This window comes from Rhinoderma darwinii (assembly GCF_050947455.1).
Source record: "Rhinoderma darwinii isolate aRhiDar2 chromosome 5 unlocalized genomic scaffold, aRhiDar2.hap1 SUPER_5_unloc_40, whole genome shotgun sequence".
NCBI classification, from domain to species: Eukaryota; Metazoa; Chordata; class Amphibia; order Anura; family Rhinodermatidae; genus Rhinoderma; species Rhinoderma darwinii.
Genome location: NW_027461799.1, coordinates 186768 through 200791, shown reverse-complemented (window position 1 = coordinate 200791; position 14024 = coordinate 186768). Strand labels below are relative to the sequence as shown.

Below are 14024 nucleotides of genomic sequence, written 5' to 3'. Positions count from 1 at the left end.
CAGCAATTTGGATTTGTTACTATGTTACCTAGAAGAATAACAAACTGTGCAAGGATGGAGGTTGTAGGAGCAAGGAGAAGTTGTCTGTAAAGTTGGTGGATGCCTATTTTCCATTTTGCAGTCCCTTGTCTCCCTCTTGTGGCCTCCTGGAGGCAACTAGCTGTGCAAAAAAAAGACAGCCTGGCGGCCGGCTGTTGCAGTGTTGCCCTCTCAGGCAACACTGAGTGACTGACTGAGCCTCACCGTCTTATATAAAGTTCAGACGGAACTTTGCACGTGTCATAGTGGAGCCCTCAGGATTCCAGAGCCAGCTTTCTGACATCATAATGGGGCCTCAGAGATAAAAGCCTGGGCCCAGGCAGTGTTGGTCAGTGCTGCTCAGCAGGCAGCACTGGACTGGACTGGATTACAGCTGATACAAGGTGTGAAGGAACAAGGGGTGGCTGTGGGCATGCACTTGCTGCCGCTGCCAGTGTTTATCTGCATGGCAGCAGGGCATTTGGGCGTTGCCAGGAAGGCGTTTTTATGTAGATTCCTCCTCTTTCAGCACTGCATTGTGGTGCAAGCAAAAGAAGCAAATCCTGTCTGGCTTCCTCTCCGGCCTTTATTCACCTCCCGTGTAGCTGTGAGTGTGTGAGCCTGCAGGGCCCCATGGAATTGCCTAGAAGTAGGCTGAATCGCTGCAAGGGCTGAACAGCAGTATCGGGCAGGCTCGGGCAACGCGCGGCCCGTTCGGGTTATCGCTTCTCGGCCTTTTGGCTAAGATCAAGTGTAGTATCTGTTCTTATCAGTTTAATATCTGATACGTCCCCTATCTGGGGACCATATATTAAATGGATTTTTAGAACAGGGAGATGGAAATAGAGCTTGCTCTGTCCACTCCACGCATTGACCTGGTATTGCAGTATTTCCAGGACCGGTGCACCCTTTCCTTATGTGTTGACTAAAAGCAGATTCCAAAAGTGTTTTTTGTCTTTGCTATTGTTTCTGTCTTTCTGAAGGGATCTCCCCTTTTAATCCCATTATTTCAACACCTGTTGGACAATGCATGAGTGATAATGAGCTCATTGATTAAATGCAATTAATGAATAGATTGCCACCTCTTGTTGTGTGTCGTCTGTGTTTCTGTGTTTCCGGCATTTCACATTGGAACACCTCATTCACCTTCCTTGTCTTCTCTCCGCCCTCCCTTTTAGGTAAGTTAAAGAGCTGCACCTGAGCCAGCCACTGATTGATTGATTGATTGATTGATTGATTGATTGATTGATTGATTGATTGATTGATTGATTGATTGATTGATTGATTGATTGATGCAGCACAACAGTCAAATAGTGGAGTGGAGTAGGGGAACAGCAAACAGCCAATAAAGCAGCCCGCCCGTTCGCCTGCCCGCCACAATGGACCTACCTGTGTACACTAGATGGATGTGATGGAATGTACTGTCGTCCCTACATTTCAAGAAGAAGTAAGAATTGCAGTTGCAACAAAGCCTTGCTTGCCTACAAAGAGAGCAGCAATTTGGATTTGTTACTATGTTACCTAGAAGAATAACAAACTGTGCAAGGATGGAGGTTGTAGGAGCAAGGAGAAGTTGTCTGTAAAGTTGGTGGATGCCTATTTTCCATTTTGCAGTCCCTTGTCTCCCTCTTGTGGCCTCCTGGAGGCAACTAGCTGTGCAAAAAAAAGACAGCCTGGCGGCCGGCTGTTGCAGTGTTGCCCTCTCAGGCAACACTGAGTGACTGACTGAGCCTCACCGTCTTATATAAAGTTCAGACGGAACTTTGCACGTGTCATAGTGGAGCCCTCAGGATTCCAGAGCCAGCTTTCTGACATCATAATGGGGCCTCAGAGATAAAAGCCTGGGCCCAGGCAGTGTTGGTCAGTGCTGCTCAGCAGGCAGCACTGGACTGGACTGGATTACAGCTGATACAAGGTGTGAAGGAACAAGGGGTGGCTGTGGGCATGCACTTGCTGCCGCTGCCAGTGTTTATCTGCATGGCAGCAGGGCATTTGGGCGTTGCCAGGAAGGCGTTTTTATGTAGATTCCTCCTCTTTCAGCACTGCATTGTGGTGCAAGCAAAAGAAGCAAATCCTGTCTGGCTTCCTCTCCGGCCTTTATTCACCTCCCGTGTAGCTGTGAGTGTGTGAGCCTGCAGGGCCCCATGGAATTGCCTAGAAGTAGGCTGAATCGCTGCAAGGGCTGAACAGCAGTATCGGGCAGGCTCGGGCAACGCGCGGCCCGTTCGGGTTATCGCTTCTCGGCCTTTTGGCTAAGATCAAGTGTAGTATCTGTTCTTATCAGTTTAATATCTGATACGTCCCCTATCTGGGGACCATATATTAAATGGATTTTTAGAACAGGGAGATGGAAATAGAGCTTGCTCTGTCCACTCCACGCATTGACCTGGTATTGCAGTATTTCCAGGACCGGTGCACCCTTTCCTTATGTGTTGACTAAAAGCAGATTCCAAAAGTGTTTTTTGTCTTTGCTATTGTTTCTGTCTTTCTGAAGGGATCTCCCCTTTTAATCCCATTATTTCAACACCTGTTGGACAATGCATGAGTGATAATGAGCTCATTGATTAAATGCAATTAATGAATAGATTGCCACCTCTTGTTGTGTGTCGTCTGTGTTTCTGTGTTTCCGGCATTTCACATTGGAACACCTCATTCACCTTCCTTGTCTTCTCTCCGCCCTCCCTTTTAGGTAAGTTAAAGAGCTGCACCTGAGCCAGCCACTGATTGATTGATTGATTGATTGATTGATTGATTGATTGATTGATTGATTGATTGATTGATTGATTGATGCAGCACAACAGTCAAATAGTGGAGTGGAGTAGGGGAACAGCAAACAGCCAATAAAGCAGCCCGCCCGCTCGCCTGCCCGCCACAATGGACCTACCTGTGTACACTAGATGGATGTGATGGAATGTACTGTCGTCCCTACATTTCAAGAAGAAGTAAGAATTGCAGTTGCAACAAAGCCTTGCTTGCCTACAAAGAGAGCAGCAATTTGGATTTGTTACTATGTTACCTAGAAGAATAACAAACTGTGCAAGGATGGAGGTTGTAGGAGCAAGGAGAAGTTGTCTGTAAAGTTGGTGGATGCCTATTTTCCATTTTGCAGTCCCTTGTCTCCCTCTTGTGGCCTCCTGGAGGCAACTAGCTGTGCAAAAAAAAGACAGCCTGGCGGCCGGCTGTTGCAGTGTTGCCCTCTCAGGCAACACTGAGTGACTGACTGAGCCTCACCGTCTTATATAAAGTTCAGACGGAACTTTGCACGTGTCATAGTGGAGCCCTCAGGATTCCAGAGCCAGCTTTCTGACATCATAATGGGGCCTCAGAGATAAAAGCCTGGGCCCAGGCAGTGTTGGTCAGTGCTGCTCAGCAGGCAGCACTGGACTGGACTGGATTACAGCTGATACAAGGTGTGAAGGAACAAGGGGTGGCTGTGGGCATGCACTTGCTGCCGCTGCCAGTGTTTATCTGCATGGCAGCAGGGCATTTGGGCGTTGCCAGGAAGGCGTTTTTATGTAGATTCCTCCTCTTTCAGCACTGCATTGTGGTGCAAGCAAAAGAAGCAAATCCTGTCTGGCTTCCTCTCCGGCCTTTATTCACCTCCCGTGTAGCTGTGAGTGTGTGAGCCTGCAGGGCCCCATGGAATTGCCTAGAAGTAGGCTGAATCGCTGCAAGGGCTGAACAGCAGTATCGGGCAGGCTCGGGCAACGCGCGGCCCGTTCGGGTTATCGCTTCTCGGCCTTTTGGCTAAGATCAAGTGTAGTATCTGTTCTTATCAGTTTAATATCTGATACGTCCCCTATCTGGGGACCATATATTAAATGGATTTTTAGAACAGGGAGATGGAAATAGAGCTTGCTCTGTCCACTCCACGCATTGACCTGGTATTGCAGTATTTCCAGGACCGGTGCACCCTTTCCTTATGTGTTGACTAAAAGCAGATTCCAAAAGTGTTTTTTGTCTTTGCTATTGTTTCTGTCTTTCTGAAGGGATCTGCCCTTTTAATCCCATTATTTCAACACCTGTTGGACAATGCATGAGTGATAATGAGCTCATTGATTAAATGCAATTAATGAATAGATTGCCACCTCTTGTTGTGTGTCGTCTGTGTTTCTGTGTTTCCGGCATTTCACATTGGAACACCTCATTCACCTTCCTTGTCTTCTCTCCGCCCTCCCTTTTAGGTAAGTTAAAGAGCTGCACCTGAGCCAGCCACTGATTGATTGATTGATTGATTGATTGATTGATTGATTGATTGATTGATTGATTGATTGATTGATGCAGCACAACAGTCAAATAGTGGAGTGGAGTAGGGGAACAGCAAACAGCCAATAAAGCAGCCCGCCCGCTCGCCTGCCCGCCACAATGGACCTACCTGTGTACACTAGATGGATGTGATGGAATGTACTGTCGTCCCTACATTTCAAGAAGAAGTAAGAATTGCAGTTGCAACAAAGCCTTGCTTGCCTACAAAGAGAGCAGCAATTTGGATTTGTTACTATGTTACCTAGAAGAATAACAAACTGTGCAAGGATGGAGGTTGTAGGAGCAAGGAGAAGTTGTCTGTAAAGTTGGTGGATGCCTATTTTCCATTTTGCAGTCCCTTGTCTCCCTCTTGTGGCCTCCTGGAGGCAACTAGCTGTGCAAAAAAAAGACAGCCTGGCGGCCGGCTGTTGCAGTGTTGCCCTCTCAGGCAACACTGAGTGACTGACTGAGCCTCACCGTCTTATATAAAGTTCAGACGGAACTTTGCACGTGTCATAGTGGAGCCCTCAGGATTCCAGAGCCAGCTTTCTGACATCATAATGGGGCCTCAGAGATAAAAGCCTGGGCCCAGGCAGTGTTGGTCAGTGCTGCTCAGCAGGCAGCACTGGACTGGACTGGATTACAGCTGATACAAGGTGTGAAGGAACAAGGGGTGGCTGTGGGCATGCACTTGCTGCCGCTGCCAGTGTTTATCTGCATGGCAGCAGGGCATTTGGGCGTTGCCAGGAAGGCGTTTTTATGTAGATTCCTCCTCTTTCAGCACTGCATTGTGGTGCAAGCAAAAGAAGCAAATCCTGTCTGGCTTCCTCTCCGGCCTTTATTCACCTCCCGTGTAGCTGTGAGTGTGTGAGCCTGCAGGGCCCCATGGAATTGCCTAGAAGTAGGCTGAATCGCTGCAAGGGCTGAACAGCAGTATCGGGCAGGCTCGGGCAACGCGCGGCCCGTTCGGGTTATCGCTTCTCGGCCTTTTGGCTAAGATCAAGTGTAGTATCTATTCTTATCAGTTTAATATCTGATACGTCCCCTATCTGGGGACCATATATTAAATGGATTTTTAGAACAGGGAGATGGAAATAGAGCTTGCTCTGTCCACTCCACGCATTGACCTGGTATTGCAGTATTTCCAGGACCGGTGCACCCTTTCCTTATGTGTTGACTAAAAGCAGATTCCAAAAGTGTTTTTTGTCTTTGCTATTGTTTCTGTCTTTCTGAAGGGATCTCCCCTTTTAATCCCATTATTTCAACACCTGTTGGACAATGCATGAGTGATAATGAGCTCATTGATTAAATGCAATTAATGAATAGATTGCCACCTCTTGTTGTGTGTCGTCTGTGTTTCTGTGTTTCCGGCATTTCACATTGGAACACCTCATTCACCTTCCTTGTCTTCTCTCCGCCCTCCCTTTTAGGTAAGTTAAAGAGCTGCACCTGAGCCAGCCACTGATTGATTGATTGATTGATTGATTATTGATTGATTGATTGATTGATTGATTGATTGATTGATTGATTGATTGATGCAGCACAACAGTCAAATAGTGGAGTGGAGTAGGGGAACAGCAAACAGCCAATAAAGCAGCCCGCCCGCTCGCCTGCCCGCCACAATGGACCTACCTGTGTACACTAGATGGATGTGATGGAATGTACTGTCGTCCCTACATTTCAAGAAGAAGTAAGAATTGCAGTTGCAACAAAGCCTTGCTTGCCTACAAAGCTTGCCTACAAAGAGAGCAGCAATTTGGATTTGTTACTATGTTACCTAGAAGAATAACAAACTGTGCAAGGATGGAGGTTGTAGGAGCAAGGAGAAGTTGTCTGTAAAGTTGGTGGATGCCTATTTTCCATTTTGCAGTCCCTTGTCTCCCTCTTGTGGCCTCCTGGAGGCAACTAGCTGTGCAAAAAAAAGACAGCCTGGCGGCCGGCTGTTGCAGTGTTGCCCTCTCAGGCAACACTGAGTGACTGACTGAGCCTCACCGTCTTATATAAAGTTCAGACGGAACTTTGCACGTGTCATAGTGGAGCCCTCAGGATTCCAGAGCCAGCTTTCTGACATCATAATGGGGCCTCAGAGATAAAAGCCTGGGCCCAGGCAGTGTTGGTCAGTGCTGCTCAGCAGGCAGCACTGGACTGGACTGGATTACAGCTGATACAAGGTGTGAAGGAACAAGGGGTGGCTGTGGGCATGCACTTGCTGCCGCTGCCAGTGTTTATCTGCATGGCAGCAGGGCATTTGGGCGTTGCCAGGAAGGCGTTTTTATGTAGATTCCTCCTCTTTCAGCACTGCATTGTGGTGCAAGCAAAAGAAGCAAATCCTGTCTGGCTTCCTCTCCGGCCTTTATTCACCTCCCGTGTAGCTGTGAGTGTGTGAGCCTGCAGGGCCCCATGGAATTGCCTAGAAGTAGGCTGAATCGCTGCAAGGGCTGAACAGCAGTATCGGGCAGGCTCGGGCAACGCGCGGCCCGTTCGGGTTATCGCTTCTCGGCCTTTTGGCTAAGATCAAGTGTAGTATCTGTTCTTATCAGTTTAATATCTGATACGTCCCCTATCTGGGGACCATATATTAAATGGATTTTTAGAACAGGGAGATGGAAATAGAGCTTGCTCTGTCCACTCCACGCATTGACCTGGTATTGCAGTATTTCCAGGACCGGTGCACCCTTTCCTTATGTGTTGACTAAAAGCAGATTCCAAAAGTGTTTTTTGTCTTTGCTATTGTTTCTGTCTTTCTGAAGGGATCTCCCCTTTTAATCCCATTATTTCAACACCTGTTGGACAATGCATGAGTGATAATGAGCTCATTGATTAAATGCAATTAATGAATAGATTGCCACCTCTTGTTGTGTGTCGTCTGTGTTTCTGTGTTTCCGGCATTTCACATTGGAACACCTCATTCACCTTCCTTGTCTTCTCTCCGCCCTCCCTTTTAGGTAAGTTAAAGAGCTGCACCTGAGCCAGCCACTGATTGATTGATTGATTGATTGATTGATTGATTGATTGATTGATGCAGCACAACAGTCAAATAGTGGAGTGGAGTAGGGGAACAGCAAACAGCCAATAAAGCAGCCCGCCCGCTCGCCTGCCCGCCACAATGGACCTACCTGTGTACACTAGATGGATGTGATGGAATGTACTGTCGTCCCTACATTTCAAGAAGAAGTAAGAATTGCAGTTGCAACAAAGCCTTGCTTGCCTACAAAGAGAGCAGCAATTTGGATTTGTTACTATGTTACCTAGAAGAATAACAAACTGTGCAAGGATGGAGGTTGTAGGAGCAAGGAGAAGTTGTCTGTAAAGTTGGTGGATGCCTATTTTCCATTTTGCAGTCCCTTGTCTCCCTCTTGTGGCCTCCTGGAGGCAACTAGCTGTGCAAAAAAAAGACAGCCTGGCGGCCGGCTGTTGCAGTGTTGCCCTCTCAGGCAACACTGAGTGACTGACTGAGCCTCACCGTCTTATATAAAGTTCAGACGGAACTTTGCACGTGTCATAGTGGAGCCCTCAGGATTCCAGAGCCAGCTTTCTGACATCATAATGGGGCCTCAGAGATAAAAGCCTGGGCCCAGGCAGTGTTGGTCAGTGCTGCTCAGCAGGCAGCACTGGACTGGACTGGATTACAGCTGATACAAGGTGTGAAGGAACAAGGGGTGGCTGTGGGCATGCACTTGCTGCCGCTGCCAGTGTTTATCTGCATGGCAGCAGGGCATTTGGGCGTTGCCAGGAAGGCGTTTTTATGTAGATTCCTCCTCTTTCAGCACTGCATTGTGGTGCAAGCAAAAGAAGCAAATCCTGTCTGGCTTCCTCTCCGGCCTTTATTCACCTCCCGTGTAGCTGTGAGTGTGTGAGCCTGCAGGGCCCCATGGAATTGCCTAGAAGTAGGCTGAATCGCTGCAAGGGCTGAACAGCAGTATCGGGCAGGCTCGGGCAACGCGCGGCCCGTTCGGGTTATCGCTTCTCGGCCTTTTGGCTAAGATCAAGTGTAGTATCTGTTCTTATCAGTTTAATATCTGATACGTCCCCTATCTGGGGACCATATATTAAATGGATTTTTAGAACAGGGAGATGGAAATAGAGCTTGCTCTGTCCACTCCACGCATTGACCTGGTATTGCAGTATTTCCAGGACCGGTGCACCCTTTCCTTATGTGTTGACTAAAAGCAGATTCCAAAAGTGTTTTTTGTCTTTGCTATTGTTTCTGTCTTTCTGAAGGGATCTCCCCTTTTAATCCCATTATTTCAACACCTGTTGGACAATGCATGAGTGATAATGAGCTCATTGATTAAATGCAATTAATGAATAGATTGCCACCTCTTGTTGTGTGTCGTCTGTGTTTCTGTGTTTCCGGCATTTCACATTGGAACACCTCATTCACCTTCCTTGTCTTCTCTCCGCCCTCCCTTTTAGGTAAGTTAAAGAGCTGCACCTGAGCCAGCCACTGATTGATTGATTGATTGATTGATTGATTGATTGATTGATTGATTGATTGATTGATGCAGCACAACAGTCAAATAGTGGAGTGGAGTAGGGGAACAGCAAACAGCCAATAAAGCAGCCCGCCCGCTCGCCTGCCCGCCACAATGGACCTACCTGTGTACACTAGATGGATGTGATGGAATGTACTGTCGTCCCTACATTTCAAGAAGAAGTAAGAATTGCAGTTGCAACAAAGCCTTGCTTGCCTACAAAGAGAGCAGCAATTTGGATTTGTTACTATGTTACCTAGAAGAATAACAAACTGTGCAAGGATGGAGGTTGTAGGAGCAAGGAGAAGTTGTCTGTAAAGTTGGGGATGCCTATTTTCCATTTTGCAGTCCCTTGTCTCCCTCTTGTGGCCTCCTGGAGGCAACTAGCTGTGCAAAAAAAAGACAGCCTGGCGGCCGGCTGTTGCAGTGTTGCCCTCTCAGGCAACACTGAGTGACTGACTGAGCCTCACCGTCTTATATAAAGTTCAGACGGAACTTTGCACGTGTCATAGTGGAGCCCTCAGGATTCCAGAGCCAGCTTTCTGACATCATAATGGGGCCTCAGAGATAAAAGCCTGGGCCCAGGCAGTGTTGGTCAGTGCTGCTCAGCAGGCAGCACTGGACTGGACTGGATTACAGCTGATACAAGGTGTGAAGGAACAAGGGGTGGCTGTGGGCATGCACTTGCTGCCGCTGCCAGTGTTTATCTGCATGGCAGCAGGGCATTTGGGCGTTGCCAGGAAGGCGTTTTTATGTAGATTCCTCCTCTTTCAGCACTGCATTGTGGTGCAAGCAAAAGAAGCAAATCCTGTCTGGCTTCCTCTCCGGCCTTTATTCACCTCCCGTGTAGCTGTGAGTGTGTGAGCCTGCAGGGCCCCATGGAATTGCCTAGAAGTAGGCTGAATCGCTGCAAGGGCTGAACAGCAGTATCGGGCAGGCTCGGGCAACGCGCGGCCCGTTCGGGTTATCGCTTCTCGGCCTTTTGGCTAAGATCAAGTGTAGTATCTGTTCTTATCAGTTTAATATCTGATACGTCCCCTATCTGGGGACCATATATTAAATGGATTTTTAGAACAGGGAGATGGAAATAGAGCTTGCTCTGTCCACTCCACGCATTGACCTGGTATTGCAGTATTTCCAGGACCGGTGCACCCTTTCCTTATGTGTTGACTAAAAGCAGATTCCAAAAGTGTTTTTTGTCTTTGCTATTGTTTCTGTCTTTCTGAAGGGATCTCCCCTTTTAATCCCATTATTTCAACACCTGTTGGACAATGCATGAGTGATAATGAGCTCATTGATTAAATGCAATTAATGAATAGATTGCCACCTCTTGTTGTGTGTCGTCTGTGTTTCTGTGTTTCCGGCATTTCACATTGGAACACCTCATTCACCTTCCTTGTCTTCTCTCCGCCCTCCCTTTTAGGTAAGTTAAAGAGCTGCACCTGAGCCAGCCACTTGATTGATTGATTGATTGATTGATTGATTGATTGATTGATTGATTGATGCAGCACAACAGTCAAATAGTGGAGTGGAGTAGGGGAACAGCAAACAGCCAATAAAGCAGCCCGCCCGCTCGCCTGCCCGCCACAATGGACCTACCTGTGTACACTAGATGGATGTGATGGAATGTACTGTCGTCCCTACATTTCAAGAAGAAGTAAGAATTGCAGTTGCAACAAAGCCTTGCTTGCCTACAAAGAGAGCAGCAATTTGGATTTGTTACTATGTTACCTAGAAGAATAACAAACTGTGCAAGGATGGAGGTTGTAGGAGCAAGGAGAAGTTGTCTGTAAAGTTGGTGGATGCCTATTTTCCATTTTGCAGTCCCTTGTCTCCCTCTTGTGGCCTCCTGGAGGCAACTAGCTGTGCAAAAAAAAGACAGCCTGGCGGCCGGCTGTTGCAGTGTTGCCCTCTCAGGCAACACTGAGTGACTGACTGAGCCTCACCGTCTTATATAAAGTTCAGACGGAACTTTGCACGTGTCATAGTGGAGCCCTCAGGATTCCAGAGCCAGCTTTCTGACATCATAATGGGGCCTCAGAGATAAAAGCCTGGGCCCAGGCAGTGTTGGTCAGTGCTGCTCAGCAGGCAGCACTGGACTGGACTGGATTACAGCTGATACAAGGTGTGAAGGAACAAGGGGTGGCTGTGGGCATGCACTTGCTGCCGCTGCCAGTGTTTATCTGCATGGCAGCAGGGCATTTGGGCGTTGCCAGGAAGGCGTTTTTATGTAGATTCCTCCTCTTTCAGCACTGCATTGTGGTGCAAGCAAAAGAAGCAAATCCTGTCTGGCTTCCTCTCCGGCCTTTATTCACCTCCCGTGTAGCTGTGAGTGTGTGAGCCTGCAGGGCCCCATGGAATTGCCTAGAAGTAGGCTGAATCGCTGCAAGGGCTGAACAGCAGTATCGGGCAGGCTCGGGCAACGCGCGGCCCGTTCGGGTTATCGCTTTTCGGCCTTTTGGCTAAGATCAAGTGTAGTATCTGTTCTTATCAGTTTAATATCTGATACGTCCCCTATCTGGGGACCATATATTAAATGGATTTTTAGAACAGGGAGATGGAAATAGAGCTTGCTCTGTCCACTCCACGCATTGACCTGGTATTGCAGTATTTCCAGGACCGGTGCACCCTTTCCTTATGTGTTGACTAAAAGCAGATTCCAAAAGTGTTTTTTGTCTTTGCTATTGTTTCTGTCTTTCTGAAGGGATCTCCCCTTTTAATCCCATTATTTCAACACCTGTTGGACAATGCATGAGTGATAATGAGCTCATTGATTAAATGCAATTAATGAATAGATTGCCACCTCTTGTTGTGTGTCGTCTGTGTTTCTGTGTTTCCGGCATTTCACATTGGAACACCTCATTCACCTTCCTTGTCTTCTCTCCGCCCTCCCTTTTAGGTAAGTTAAAGAGCTGCACCTGAGCCAGCCACTGATTGATTGATTGATTGATTGATTGATTGATTGATTGATTGATTGATTGATTGTGCAGCACAACAGTCAAATAGTGGAGTGGAGTAGGGGAACAGCAAACAGCCAATAAAGCAGCCCGCCCGCTCGCCTGCCCGCCACAATGGACCTACCTGTGTACACTAGATGGATGTGATGGAATGTACTGTCGTCCCTACATTTCAAGAAGAAGTAAGAATTGCAGTTGCAACAAAGCCTTGCTTGCCTACAAAGAGAGCAGCAATTTGGATTTGTTACTATGTTACCTAGAAGAATAACAAACTGTGCAAGGATGGAGGTTGTAGGAGCAAGGAGAAGTTGTCTGTAAAGTTGGTGGATGCCTATTTTCCATTTTGCAGTCCCTTGTCTCCCTCTTGTGGCCTCCTGGAGGCAACTAGCTGTGCAAAAAAAAGACAGCCTGGCGGCCGGCTGTTGCAGTGTTGCCCTCTCAGGCAACACTGAGTGACTGACTGAGCCTCACCGTCTTATATAAAGTTCAGACGGAACTTTGCACGTGTCATAGTGGAGCCCTCAGGATTCCAGAGCCAGCTTTCTGACATCATAATGGGGCCTCAGAGATAAAAGCCTGGGCCCAGGCAGTGTTGGTCAGTGCTGCTCAGCAGGCAGCACTGGACTGGACTGGATTACAGCTGATACAAGGTGTGAAGGAACAAGGGGTGGCTGTGGGCATGCACTTGCTGCCGCTGCCAGTGTTTATCTGCATGGCAGCAGGGCATTTGGGCGTTGCCAGGAAGGCGTTTTTATGTAGATTCCTCCTCTTTCAGCACTGCATTGTGGTGCAAGCAAAAGAAGCAAATCCTGTCTGGCTTCCTCTCCGGCCTTTATTCACCTCCCGTGTAGCTGTGAGTGTGTGAGCCTGCAGGGCCCCATGGAATTGCCTAGAAGTAGGCTGAATCGCTGCAAGGGCTGAACAGCAGTATCGGGCAGGCTCGGGCAACGCGCGGCCCGTTCGGGTTATCGCTTCTCGGCCTTTTGGCTAAGATCAAGTGTAGTATCTGTTCTTATCAGTTTAATATCTGATACGTCCCCTATCTGGGGACCATATATTAAATGGATTTTTAGAACAGGGAGATGGAAATAGAGCTTGCTCTGTCCACTCCACGCATTGACCTGGTATTGCAGTATTTCCAGGACCGGTGCACCCTTTCCTTATGTGTTGACTAAAAGCAGATTCCAAAAGTGTTTTTTGTCTTTGCTATTGTTTCTGTCTTTCTGAAGGGATCTCCCCTTTTAATCCCATTATTTCAACACCTGTTGGACAATGCATGAGTGATAATGAGCTCATTGATTAAATGCAATTAATGAATAGATTGCCACCTCTTGTTGTGTGTCGTCTGTGTTTCTGTGTTTCCGGCATTTCACATTGGAACACCTCATTCACCTTCCTTGTCTTCTCTCCGCCCTCCCTTTTAGGTAAGTTAAAGAGCTGCACCTGAGCCAGCCACTGATTGATTGATTGATTGATTGATTGATTGATTGATTGATTGATTGATTGCAGCACAACAGTCAAATAGTGGAGTGGAGTAGGGGAACAGCAAACAGCCAATAAAGCAGCCCGCCCGCTCGCCTGCCCGCCACAATGGACCTACCTGTGTACACTAGATGGATGTGATGGAATGTACTGTCGTCCCTACATTTCAAGAAGAAGTAAGAATTGCAGTTGCAACAAAGCCTTGCTTGCCTACAAAGAGAGCAGCAATTTGGATTTGTTACTATGTTACCTAGAAGAATAACAAACTGTGCAAGGATGGAGGTTGTAGGAGCAAGGAGAAGTTGTCTGTAAAGTTGGTGGATGCCTATTTTCCATTTTGCAGTCCCTTGTCTCCCTCTTGTGGCCTCCTGGAGGCAACTAGCTGTGCAAAAAAAAGACAGCCTGGCGGCCGGCTGTTGCAGTGTTGCCCTCTCAGGCAACACTGAGTGACTGACTGAGCCTCACCGTCTTATATAAAGTTCAGACGGAACTTTGCACGTGTCATAGTGGAGCCCTCAGGATTCCAGAGCCAGCTTTCTGACATCATAATGGGGCCTCAGAGATAAAAGCCTGGGCCCAGGCAGTGTTGGTCAGTGCTGCTCAGCAGGCAGCACTGGACTGGACTGGATTACAGCTGATACAAGGTGTGAAGGAACAAGGGGTGGCTGTGGGCATGCACTTGCTGCCGCTGCCAGTGTTTATCTGCATGGCAGCAGGGCATTTGGGCGTTGCCAGGAAGGCGTTTTTATGTAGATTCCTCCTCTTTCAGCACTGCATTGTGGTGCAAGCAAAAGAAGCAAATCCTGTCTGGCTTCCTCTCCGGCCTTTATTCACCTCCCGTGTAGCT

General features: G+C 47.8%; 9 non-coding genes across 9 annotated transcripts; all 9 read left to right on the top strand.

Annotated features, from left to right (window-relative positions):
- The first annotated feature begins 739 nt into the window (after window positions 1–739).
- LOC142692788 (U2 spliceosomal RNA) lies at window positions 740–930 on the top strand. Its single transcript, XR_012861195.1, has one exon. It is a non-coding gene; the product is annotated as a U2 spliceosomal RNA (small nuclear RNA).
- A 1320-nt stretch (window positions 931–2250) lies between these two features.
- On the top strand, window positions 2251–2441 carry LOC142692787 (U2 spliceosomal RNA). Its single transcript, XR_012861194.1, has one exon. It is a non-coding gene; the product is annotated as a U2 spliceosomal RNA (small nuclear RNA).
- Window positions 2442–3745: 1304 nt separating this feature from the next.
- On the top strand, window positions 3746–3936 carry LOC142692785 (U2 spliceosomal RNA). The gene has a single exon (XR_012861192.1). It is a non-coding gene; the product is annotated as a U2 spliceosomal RNA (small nuclear RNA).
- Window positions 3937–5236: 1300 nt separating this feature from the next.
- LOC142692925 (U2 spliceosomal RNA) lies at window positions 5237–5427 on the top strand. The gene has a single exon (XR_012861318.1). It is a non-coding gene; the product is annotated as a U2 spliceosomal RNA (small nuclear RNA).
- Window positions 5428–6751: 1324 nt separating this feature from the next.
- On the top strand, window positions 6752–6942 carry LOC142692783 (U2 spliceosomal RNA). Its single transcript, XR_012861191.1, has one exon. It is a non-coding gene; the product is annotated as a U2 spliceosomal RNA (small nuclear RNA).
- A 1280-nt stretch (window positions 6943–8222) lies between these two features.
- LOC142692782 (U2 spliceosomal RNA) lies at window positions 8223–8413 on the top strand. Its single transcript, XR_012861190.1, has one exon. It is a non-coding gene; the product is annotated as a U2 spliceosomal RNA (small nuclear RNA).
- Window positions 8414–9704: 1291 nt separating this feature from the next.
- On the top strand, window positions 9705–9895 carry LOC142692781 (U2 spliceosomal RNA). Its single transcript, XR_012861189.1, has one exon. It is a non-coding gene; the product is annotated as a U2 spliceosomal RNA (small nuclear RNA).
- Window positions 9896–11180: 1285 nt separating this feature from the next.
- Window positions 11181–11371, top strand: LOC142692924 (U2 spliceosomal RNA). The gene has a single exon (XR_012861317.1). It is a non-coding gene; the product is annotated as a U2 spliceosomal RNA (small nuclear RNA).
- A 1291-nt stretch (window positions 11372–12662) lies between these two features.
- On the top strand, window positions 12663–12853 carry LOC142692780 (U2 spliceosomal RNA). The gene has a single exon (XR_012861188.1). It is a non-coding gene; the product is annotated as a U2 spliceosomal RNA (small nuclear RNA).
- Window positions 12854–14024: the final 1171 nt, after the last annotated feature.